Consider the following 14,629-nt stretch of genomic DNA (forward strand, 5'->3'; position numbering starts at 1 on the left):
TCATTCCACTGTCAATAAATATGGAACCATGATTGGGAATATGTCATTGTCGATTCTTATTCATTCCACTGTCAATAAATATAGGACCATGATTGGAAGTATGTCATTGTTAATTCTCATTCATTCCACTGTCAATAAATATGGAACCATGATTGGAAGTATGTCATTGTTAATTCTCATTCATTCCACTGTCAGTAAATATGGAACCATGATTGGAGTATGCCATTGTCAATTCTCATTCATTCCACTGTCAATAAATATGGAACCATGATTGGAAGTATGTCATTGTTAATTCTCATTCATTCCACTGTCAATAAATATGGAACCCTGATTGGGAATATGTCATTGTCGATTCTTATAAATATGGAACCATGATTGGAGTATGCCATTGTCAATTCTCATTCATCCCACTGTCAATAAATATGGAACCATGATTGGGAATATGTCATTGTCAATTCTCTTTCATCCCACTGTCAATAAATATGGAACCATGATTGGGAATATGTCATTGTCAATTCTCATTCATCCCACTGTCAATAAATATGGAACCATGATTGGGAATATGTCATTGTCAATTCTCATTCATCCCACTGTCAATACATATGGAGCCATGATTGGAGTATGCCATTGTCAATTCTCATTCATCCCACTGTCAATAAATATGGAGCCATAATTGGGAGTATGCCATTGTCAATTCTCATTCATCCCACTGTCACTTAAGATGGGACCATGAGTGGGAGTATGTAATTGTGAATTCTCATTCATCCCACTGTCATTTAACATGGGATGATTGATGAATGGGAGTTTGTAGTTGTCAATTCTCTTTCATCCCACTGTCACTTAAAATGGGACCATTAATGACAGTATGTCATTGTCAGTTCTCATTCATCCCACTGTTACTTAACATGGGACCATTAATTGGAGTATGTTATAACAAATATTGAAAATTTAGAATTGTCTATCCAAATTCAGCTTAATTAAACAGGGCTTGAAAACTCGGATTAAAAAAGTAAGAGAACTTGCATAGTCTGCCAGAGAAAAGATGGAAAAGTGAGCAAAACTGACAGTGTTGAGGGAGAAATGGAAATCATAATACCTGTTAGGATTCTATGGCCTTAAACTAAGTATCAGAAAGGAGTGAAAACCATCAAGTTGTGTAAAATTCAACAAATAATTTATTTCTCTGAAATGCAAAGTGAAAATTTAACAAGAACCTACAAGAATGCAAATTAAATCCTCATTAGTCGTAAACGTTTAATGACAAATCCAAATGTATTAAGTTCAGTGGTATTCCAAATATATTCCAATACTGAATGTCCTGATGTGCCTGAGACTTGATTATGCTAATATGCCTTTTGTCTTGATTGTGATGATGTCTTTTGATGTATCATAATACTATAATCCCAAAATGTCTTTGTCTGGATTCACTGTTATTTCAAATGAATGTTCCAGCCTCAGAATAGAGCACTTTCAATTTTTCAGTGAATACTAATTTGAATAAATAATTGCATCCAAATCATTTACTGAATACAACAATAAGAATGGTACTGTCCAAAATATTAAAGCAAGAATGAGTAATTTCTCAAGTACACAGGATTATATTTTAAAAAGCTAGGACACAAAAATAAGATCAAAATGAGGGTCAAAATTTAATTTCTAGAACATTTTAAGTTGTCAATAATATAGGGTCTATTACTAAAACTATAATATAGATAATGAGAAACTTCAGGCCAACCAGGTTTATTTTTAAGGTTGAATTTTCAGTGTCCTATACCCAGACCCAAAAAAAACGTGTTTTACTCTATTGATAAATGATTTGAATATTTAACCCACATGCATATAGAAATATTAACCACATATTATGTTGTTTACAAAATAAATGAACTTGATTCAGGACAAGGTCAAGTTCAAAATTAAATTATACATAACATGTAATCATGGAGAAAAAATGTACAAACAATACAGATTCAGTATACATAACATGTGTAATCATGGAGAAAAAATGTACAAACAATACAGATTCAGTATACATAACGTGTAATCATGGAGAAAAAACTTACAAACAATACAGATTCAGTATACATAACGTGTAATCATGGAGAAAAAAACTTACAAACAATACAGATTCAGTATATATAACATGTAATCATGGAGAAAAAACTTACAAACAATACAGATTCAGTATACATAACATGTAATCATGGAAAAAAAAACTTACAAACAATACAGATTCAGTATACACTGTACATAACATGTAATCATGGATAGAAAAAAACTTACAAACAATACAGATTCAGTATACATAACATGTGTAATCATGGAGAAAAAAACCTACAAACAATACAGATTCAGTATACATAACATGTGTAATCATGGAGAAAAAATGTACAAACAATACAGATTCAGTATACATAACGTGTAATCATGGAGAAAAAACTTACAAACAATACAGATTCAGTATACATAACGTGTAATCATGGAGAAAAAAACTTACAAACAATACAGATTCAGTATATATAACATGTAATCATGGAGAAAAAACTTACAAACAATATAGATTCAGTATACATAACATGTAATCATGGAAAAAAAAAACTTACAAACAATACAGATTCAGTATACACTGTACATAACATGTAATCATGGATAGAAAAAAACTTACAAACAATACAGATTCAGTATACATAACATGTGTAATCATGGAGAAAAAAACCTACAAACAATACAGATTCAGTATACATAACATGTAATCATGGAGAAAAAACTTACAAACAATACAGACTCAGTATACATAACATGTAATCATGGAGAACAAAATGTACAAACAATACAGATTCAGTATATATAAAATGTAATCATGGAGAAAAAACTTACAAATAATACAGATTCAGTATACATAACATGTGTAATCATGGAGAAAAAAACTTACAAACAATACAGATTCAGTATACATAACATGTAATAATGAAGAAAAAAACTTACAAACAATACAGATTCAGTATACATAACATGTAATCATGAAGAAAAAAACTTACAAATAATACAGATTCAGTATACATAACATGTAATCATGGAGAAAAAACTTACAAATAATACAGATTCAGTATACATAACATGTAATCATGGAGAAAAAAATTACAAACAATACAGATTCAGTATTCATAACATGTGTAATCACAGAGAAAAAACTTACAAACAATACAGATTCAGTATACATAACATGTGTAATCATGGAGAAAAAAACCTACAAACAATACAGATTCAGTATACATAACATGTAATCATGGAGAAAAAACTTACAAACAATACAGACTCAGTATACATAACATGTGTAATCATGGAGAAAAAATTGTACAAACAATACAGATTCAGTATATATAACATGTAATCATGCAGAAAAAACTTACAAATAATACAGATTCAGTATACATAACATGTAATCATGGAGAAAAATCTTACAAACAATACAGATTCAGTACACATAACATGTAATCATGGAGAAAAAACTTACAAACAATACAGATTCAGTATATATCACATGTAATCATGGAGAAAAAACTTACAAACAATACAGACTCAGTATACATAACATGTAATCATGGAGAACAAAATGTACAAACAATACAGATTCAGTATATATAAAATGTAATCATGGAGAAAAAACTTACAAATAATACAGATTCAGTATACATAACATGTGTAATCATGGAGAAAAAAACTTACAAACAATACAGATTCAGTATACATAACATGTAATCATGAAGAAAAAAACTTACAAACAATACAGATTCAGTATTCATAACATGTAATCATGAAGAAAAAAACTTACAAATAATACAGATTCAGTATACATAACATGTAATCATGGAGAAAAAACTTACAAATAATACAGATTCAGTATACATAACATGTAATCATGGAGAAAAAACTTACAAACAATACAGATTCAGTATATATCACATGTAATCATGGAGAAAAAACTTACAAACAATACAGATTCAGTATACATAACATGTGTAATCATGGAGAAAAAAACCTACAAACAATACAGATTCAGTATACATAACATGTAATCATGGAGAAAAAACTTACAAACAATACAGACTCAGTATACATAACATGTGTAATCATGGAGAAAAAATTGTACAAACAATACAGATTCAGTATATATAACATGTAATCATGGAGAAAAAACTTACAAACAATACAGACACAGTATATATAACATGTAATCATGGAGAAAACAATGTACAAACAATTCAGATTCAGTATATATAACATGTAATCATGGAGAAAAAACTTAAAATAATACAGATTCAGTATACATAACATGTGTAATCATGGAGAAAAAACTTACAAACAATACAAACAATACAGACTCAGTATACATAACATGTGTAATCATGGAGAAAAAATTGTACAAACAATACAGATTCAGTATATATAACATGTAATCATGAAGAAAAAACTTACAAACAATACAGATTCAGTATACATAACATGTAATCATGGAGAGAAAACTTACAAACAATACAGATTCAGTATACATAACATGTGTAATCATGGAGAAAAAAACCTACAAACAATACAGATTCAGTATACATAATATGTAATCATGGAGAAAAAACTTACAAACAATACAGACTCAGTATATATAACATGTAATCATGGAGAAAACAATGTACAAACAATACAGATTCAGTATATATAACATGTAATCATGGAGAAAAAACTTACAAATAATACAGATTCAGTATACATAACATGTAATCATGGAGAAAAAATGTGCAAACAATACAGATTCAGTATATATAACATGTAATCATGGAGAAAAAACTTACAAACAATACAGATTCAGTATACATAACATGTAGTCATGAAGAAAAAAACTTACAAATAATACAGATTCAGTATACATAACATGTAATCATGGAGAAAAAATTTACAAATAATACAGATTCAGTATACATAACATGTAATCATGGAGAAAAAACTTACAATACAGATTCAGTATACATACCATGTAATCATGGAGAAAAAACTTACAAACAATACAGATTCAGTATATATCACATGTAATCATGGAGAAAAAACTTACAAACAATACAGACTCAGTATACATAACATGTAATCATGGAGAACAAAATGTACACACAATACAGATTCAGTATATATAAAATGTAATCATGGAGAAAAAACTTACAAATAATACAGATTCAGTATACATAACATGTGTAATCATGGAGAAAAAAACTTACAAACAATACAGATTCAGTATACATAACATGTAATCATGAAGAAAAAAACTTACAAACAATACAGATTCAGTATTCATAACATGTAATCATGAAGAAAAAAACTTACAAATAATACAGATTCAGTATACATAACATGTAATCATGGAGAAAAAACTTACAAATAATACAGATTCAGTATACATAACATGTAATCATGGAGAAAAAACTTACAAACAATACAGATTCAGTATATATCACATGTAATCATGGAGAAAAAACTTACAAACAATACAGATTCAGTATACATAACATGTGTAATTATGGAGAAAAAAACCTACAAACAATACAGATTCAGTATACATAACATGTAATCATGGAGAAAAAACTTACAAACAATACAGACTCAGTATACATAACATGTGTAATCATGGAGAAAAAATTGTACAAACAATACAGATTCAGTATATATAACATGTAATCATGGAGAAAAAACTTACAAACAATACAGATTCAGTATATATAACATGTAATCATGGAGAAAAAACTTACAAACAATACAGATTCAGTATATATAACATGCAATCATGGAGAAAAAACTTACAGATAATACAGATTCAGTATACATAACATGTAATCATGGAGAAAAAACTTACAAACAATACAGATTCAGTATACATAACATGTAATCATGGAGAAAAAAACCTACAAACAATACAGATCCAGTATACATAACATGTAATCATGGAGAAAAAACTTACAAACAATACAGATCCAGTATACATAACATGTGTAATCATGGAGAAAAAATCTACAAACAATACAGATTCAGTATACATAACATGTAATCATGGAGAAAAAACTTACAATACAGATTCAGTATACATAATATGTAATCATGAAGAAAAAAACCTACAAACAATACAGATCCAGTATACATAACATGTAATCATGGAGAAAAAACCTACAAACAATACAGATTCAGTATACATAACATGTTATCATGGAGAAAAAACTTACAAACAATACAGATTCAGTATACATAACATGTAATCATGGAGAAAAACTTACAAACAATACAGATTCAGTATACATAATATGTAATCATCAAGAAAAAAACCTACAAACAATTCAGATCCAGTATACATAACATGTAATCATGGAGAAAAAACCTACAAACAATACAGATTCAGTATACATAACATGTAATCATGGAGAAAAAACTTACAAACAATACAGATTCAGTATACATAACATGTAATCATGGAGAAAAACTTACAAACAATACAGATTCAGTATACATAACGTGTAATCATGGAGAAAAAAACTTACAAATAATACAGATTCAGTATACATAACATGTAATCATGAAGAAAACAACTTACAAACAATACAGATTCAGTATACATAACATGTAATCATGGAGAAAAAATGTACAAACAATACAGATTCAGTATACATAACATGTAATCATGAAGAAAACAACTTACAAACAATACAGATTCAGTATACATAACATGTGTAATCATGGATAGAAAAAACTTACAAACAATACAGATTCAGTATACATAACATGTAATCATGGAGAAAAAAATGTACAAACAATACAGATTCAGTATACATAACATGTAATCATGGATAGAAAAAAACTTACAAACAATACAGATTCAGTATACATAACGTGTAATCATGGAGAAAAAACTTATGAACAATACAGATTCAGTATACATAACATGTGTAATCATGGAGAAAAAAACTTACAAATAATACAGATTCAGTATACATAACATGTAATCATGAAGAAAAAAACTTACAAACAATACAGATTCAGTATACATAACATGTAGTCATGGAGAAAAAAACTTACAAACAATACAGATTCAGTATATATAACATGTAATCATCGAGAAAAAAACTTACAAACAATACAGATTCAGTATACATAACATGTAATCATGGATAGAAAAAAACTTACAAACAATACAGATTCAGTATACATAACATGTGTAATCATGGAGAAAAAACTTACAAACAATACAGATTCAGTATACATAACATGTGTAATCAAGGAGATAAAAACTTACAAATAATACAGATTCAGTATACATAACATGTAATCATGAAGAAAAAAACTTACAAACAATACAGATTCAGTATACATAACATGTAATCATGGATAGAAAAAACTTACAAACAATACAGATTCAGTATACATAACATGTAATCATGGATAGAAAAAACTTACAAACAATACAGATGCAGTATGGATAACATGTAGTCATGGAGAAAAAACTTACAAACAATACAGATTCAGTATACATAACGTGTAATCATGGATAGAAAAAACTTACAAACAAAACAGATTCAGTATACATAACATGCAATCATGGAGAAAAAACTTACAAACAATACAGAAAAAACATTAGCCATTTTGAGCAGGGTTTTGTAGTGCCACCTTCAGAGAAAATCCCCATTAGATACTACATTCAGTATACATAACATGTAATCATGGAGAAAAAACTTGCAAACAATACAGATTCAGTATACATAACATGTAATCATGGTGAAAAAAATGTACAAACAATACAGATTCAGTATACATAACATGTAATCATGGAGAAAAAAACTTACAAACAATACAGATTCAGTATATATAACATGTAATCATGGAGAAAAAAACATACAAATAATACAGATTCAGTATACATAACATGTAATCATGAAGAAAAAAACTTACAAACAATACAGATTCAGTATACATAACATGTAGTCATGGAGAAAAAAACTTACAAACAATACAGATTCAGTATATATAACATGTAATCATCGAGAAAAAAACTTACAAACAATACAGATTCAGTATACATAACATGTAATCATGGATAGAAAAAACTTGCAAACAATACAGATTCAGTATACATAACATGTGTAATCATGGAGAAAAAACTTATGAACAATACAGATTCAGTATACATAACATGTGTAATCAAGGAGATAAAAGCTTACAAATAATACAGATTCAGTATACATAACATGTAATCATGAAGAAAAAAACTTACAAACAATACAGATTCAGTATACATAACATGTAATCATGGATAGAAAAAACTTACAAACAATACAGATGCAGTATGGATAACATGTAGTCATGGAGAAATAACTTACAAACAATACAGATTCAGTATACATAACGTGTAATCATGGATAGAAAAAACTTACAAACAATACAGATTCAGTATGCATAACATGTAGTCATGGAGAAAAAACTTACAAACAATACAGATTCAGTATACATAACGTGTAATCATGGATAGAAAAAACTTACAAACAAAACAGATTCAGTATACATAACATGCAATCATGGAGAAAAAACTTACAAACAATACAGAAAAAACATTAGCCATTTTGAGCAGGGTTTTGTAGTGCCACCTTCAGAGAAAATCCCCATTAGATACTACATTCAGTATACATAACATGTAATCATGGAGAAAAAACTTGCAAACAATACAGATTCAGTATACATAACATGTAATCATGGTGAAAAAAATGTACAAACAAGACAGATTCAGTATACATAACATGTAATCATGGAGAAAAAAACTTACAAACAATACAGGTTCAGTATATATAACATGTAATCATGGAGAAAAAAAACTTACAAACAATACAGATTCAGTATACATAACATGTAAACAAGGAGAAAAAAAAGCTTACAAACAATACAGATTCAGTATACATAACGTGTAATCATGGAGAAAAAACTTACAAACAATACAGACTCAGTATACATAACATGTGTAATCATGGAGAAAAAATTGTACAAACAATACAGATTCAGTATATATAACATGTAATCATGGAGAAAAAACTTACAAACAATACAGACACAGTATATATAACATGTAATCATGGAGAAAACAATGTACAAACAATTCAGATTCAGTATATATAACATGTAATCATGGAGAAAAAACTTAAAATAATACAGATTCAGTATACATAACATGTGTAATCATGGAGAAAAAACTTACAAACAATACAAACAATACAGACTCAGTATACATAACATGTGTAATCATGGAGAAAAAATTGTACAAACAATACAAATTCAGTATATATAACATATAATCATGAAGAAAAAACTTACAAACAATACAGATTCAGTATACATAACATGTAATCATGGAGAGAAAACTTACAAACAATACAGATTCAGTATACATAACATGTGTAATCATGGAGAAAAAAACCTACAAACAATACAGATTCAGTATACATAACATGTAATCATGGAGAAAAAACTTACAAACAATACAGACTCAGTATATATAACATGTAATCATGGAGAAAACAATGTACAAACAATACAGATTCAGTATATATAACATGTAATCATGGAGAAAAAACTTACAAATAATACAGATTCAGTATACATAACATGTAATCATGGAGAAAAAATGTGCAAACAATACAGATTCAGTATATATAACATGTAATCATGGAGAAAAAACTTACAAACAATACAGATTCAGTATACATAACATGTAGTCATGAAGAAAAAAACTTACAAATAATACAGATTCAGTATACATAACATGTAATCATGGAGAAAAAATTTACAAATAATACAGATTCAGTATACATAACATGTAATCATGGAGAAAAAACTTACAATACAGATTCAGTATACATACCATGTAATCATGGAGAAAAAACTTACAAACAATACAGATTCAGTATATATCACATGTAATCATGGAGAAAAAACTTACAAACAATACAGACTCAGTATACATAACATGTAATCATGGAGAACAAAATGTACACACAATACAGATTCAGTATATATAAAATGTAATCATGGAGAAAAAACTTACAAATAATACAGATTCAGTATACATAACATGTGTAATCATGGAGAAAAAAACTTACAAACAATACAGATTCAGTATACATAACATGTAATCATGAAGAAAAAACTTACAAATAATACAGATTCAGTATACATAACATGTAATCATGGAGAAAAAACTTACAAATAATACAGATTCAGTATACATAACATGTAATCATGGAGAAAAAAATTACAAACAATACAGATTCAGTATTCATAACGTGTAATCACAGAGAAAAAACTTACAAACAATACAGATTCAGTATACATAACATGTGTAATCATGGAGAAAAAAACCTACAAACAATACAGATTCAGTATACATAACATGTAATCATGGAGAAAAAACTTACAAACAATACAGACTCAGTATACATAACATGTGTAATCATGGAGAAAAAATTGTACAAACAATACAGATTCAGTATATATAACATGTAATCATGCAGAAAAAACTTACAAATAATACAGATTCAGTATACATAACATGTAATCATGGAGAAAAATCTTACAAACAATACAGATTCAGTACACATAACATGTAATCATGGAGAAAAAACTTACAAACAATACAGATTCAGTATATATCACATGTAATCATGGAGAAAAAACTTACAAACAATACAGACTCAGTATACATAACATGTAATCATGGAGAACAAAATGTACAAACAATACAGATTCAGTATATATAAAATGTAATCATGGAGAAAAAACTTACAAATAATACAGATTCAGTATACATAACATGTGTAATCATGGAGAAAAAAACTTACAAACAATACAGATTCAGTATACATAACATGTAATCATGAAGAAAAAAACTTACAAACAATACAGATTCAGTATTCATAACATGTAATCATGAAGAAAAAAACTTACAAATAATACAGATTCAGTATACATAACATGTAATCATGGAGAAAAAACTTACAAATAATACAGATTCAGTATACATAACATGTAATCATGGAGAAAAAACTTACAAACAATACAGATTCAGTATATATCACATGTAATCATGGAGAAAAAACTTACAAACAATACAGATTCAGTATACATAACATGTGTAATCATGGAGAAAAAAACCTACAAACAATACAGATTCAGTATACATAACATGTAATCATGGAGAAAAAACTTACAAACAATACAGACTCAGTATACATAACATGTGTAATCATGGAGAAAAAATTGTACAAACAATACAGATTCAGTATATATAACATGTAATCATGGAGAAAAAACTTACAAACAATACAGACACAGTATATATAACATGTAATCATGGAGAAAACAATGTACAAACAATTCAGATTCAGTATATATAACATGTAATCATGGAGAAAAAACTTAAAATAATACAGATTCAGTATACATAACATGTGTAATCATGGAGAAAAAACTTACAAACAATACAAACAATACAGACTCAGTATACATAACATGTGTAATCATGGAGAAAAAATTGTACAAACAATACAGATTCAGTATATATAACATGTAATCATGAAGAAAAAACTTACAAACAATACAGATTCAGTATACATAACATGTAATCATGGAGAGAAAACTTACAAACAATACAGATTCAGTATACATAACATGTGTAATCATGGAGAAAAAAACCTACAAACAATACAGATTCAGTATACATAATATGTAATCATGGAGAAAAAACTTACAAACAATACAGACTCAGTATATATAACATGTAATCATGGAGAAAACAATGTACAAACAATACAGATTCAGTATATATAACATGTAATCATGGAGAAAAAACTTACAAATAATACAGATTCAGTATACATAACATGTAATCATGGAGAAAAAATGTGCAAACAATACAGATTCAGTATATATAACATGTAATCATGGAGAAAAAACTTACAAACAATACAGATTCAGTATACATAACATGTAGTCATGAAGAAAAAAACTTACAAATAATACAGATTCAGTATACATAACATGTAATCATGGAGAAAAAATTTACAAATAATACAGATTCAGTATACATAACATGTAATCATGGAGAAAAAACTTACAATACAGATTCAGTATACATACCATGTAATCATGGAGAAAAAACTTACAAACAATACAGATTCAGTCTATATCACATGTAATCATGGAGAAAAAACTTACAAACAATACAGACTCAGTATACATAACATGTAATCATGGAGAACAAAATGTACACACAATACAGATTCAGTATATATAAAATGTAATCATGGAGAAAAAACTTACAAATAATACAGATTCAGTATACATAACATGTGTAATCATGGAGAAAAAAACTTACAAACAATACAGATTCAGTATACATAACATGTAATCATGAAGAAAAAAACTTACAAACAATACAGATTCAGTATTCATAACATGTAATCATGAAGAAAAAAACTTACAAATAATACAGATTCAGTATACATAACATGTAATCATGGAGAAAAAACTTACAAATAATACAGATTCAGTATACATAACATGTAATCATGGAGAAAAAACTTACAAACAATACAGATTCAGTATATATCACATGTAATCATGGAGAAAAAACTTACAAACAATACAGATTCAGTATACATAACATGTGTAATTATGGAGAAAAAAACCTACAAACAATACAGATTCAGTATACATAACATGTAATCATGGAGAAAAAACTTACAAACAATACAGACTCAGTATACATAACATGTGTAATCATGGAGAAAAAATTGTACAAACAATACAGATTCAGTATATATAACATGTAATCATGGAGAAAAAACTTACAAACAATACAGATTCAGTATATATAACATGTAATCATGGAGAAAAAACTTACAAACAATACAGATTCAGTATATATAACATGCAATCATGGAGAAAAAACTTACAGATAATACAGATTCAGTATACATAACATGTAATCATGGAGAAAAAACTTACAAACAATACAGATTCAGTATACATAACATGTAATCATGGAGAAAAAAACCTACAAACAATACAGATCCAGTATACATAACATGTAATCATGGAGAAAAAACTTACAAACAATACAGATCCAGTATACATAACATGTGTAATCATGGAGAAAAAATCTACAAACAATACAGATTCAGTATACATAACATGTAATCATGGAGAAAAAACTTACAATACAGATTCAGTATACATAATATGTAATCATGAAGAAAAAAACCTACAAACAATACAGATCCAGTATACATAACATGTAATCATGGAGAAAAAACCTACAAACAATACAGATTCAGTATACATAACATGTTATCATGGAGAAAAAACTTACAAACAATACAGATTCAGTATACATAACATGTAATCATGGAGAAAAACTTACAAACAATACAGATTCAGTATACATAATATGTAATCATCAAGAAAAAAACCTACAAACAATTCAGATCCAGTATACATAACATGTAATCATGGAGAAAAAACCTACAAACAATACAGATTCAGTATACATAACATGTAATCATGGAGAAAAAACTTACAAACAATACAGATTCAGTATACATAACATGTAATCATGGAGAAAAACTTACAAACAATACAGATTCAGTATACATAACGTGTAATCATGGAGAAAAAAACTTACAAATAATACAGATTCAGTATACATAACATGTAATCATGAAGAAAACAACTTACAAACAATACAGATTCAGTATACATAACATGTAATCATGGAGAAAAAATGTACAAACAATACAGATTCAGTATACATAACATGTAATCATGAAGAAAACAACTTACAAACAATACAGATTCAGTATACATAACATGTGTAATCATGGATAGAAAAAACTTACAAACAATACAGATTCAGTATACATAACATGTAATCATGGAGAAAAAAATGTACAAACAATACAGATTCAGTATACATAACATGTAATCATGGATAGAAAAAAACTTACAAACAATACAGATTCAGTATACATAACGTGTAATCATGGAGAAAAAACTTATGAACAATACAGATTCAGTATACATAACATGTGTAATCATGGAGAAAAAAACTTACAAATAATACAGATTCAGTATACATAACATGTAATCATGAAGAAAAAAACTTACAAACAATACAGATTCAGTATACATAACATGTAGTCATGGAGAAAAAAACTTACAAACAATACAGATTCAGTATATATAACATGTAATCATCGAGAAAAAAACTTACAAACAATACAGATTCAGTATACATAACATGTAATCATGGATAGAAAAAAACTTACAAACAATACAGATTCAGTATACATAACATGTGTAATCATGGAGAAAAAACTTACAAACAATACAGATTCAGTATACATAACATGTGTAATCAAGGAGATAAAAACTTACAAATAATACAGATTCAGTATACATAACATGTAATCATGAAGAAAAAAACTTACAAACAATACAGATTCAGTATACATAACATGTAATCATGGATAGAAAAAACTTACAAACAATACAGATTCAGTATACA

The 14,629-nt window shown here is 27.6% G+C and overlaps 1 protein-coding gene across 2 annotated transcripts in view; it reads left to right on the top strand.

The window, feature by feature from the left end:
• LOC149800706 (uncharacterized) overlaps window positions 1-14,629 on the top strand; it is a 154,941-nt gene that overhangs the window by 120,401 nt on the left and 19,911 nt on the right. The gene's annotated exons all lie outside the window — the stretch shown is intronic.

This window comes from Sinohyriopsis cumingii, chromosome 4 (assembly GCF_028554795.1).
Source record: "Sinohyriopsis cumingii isolate HCF-2022 chromosome 4, ASM2855479v2, whole genome shotgun sequence".
NCBI classification, from domain to species: Eukaryota; Metazoa; Mollusca; class Bivalvia; order Unionida; family Unionidae; genus Sinohyriopsis; species Sinohyriopsis cumingii.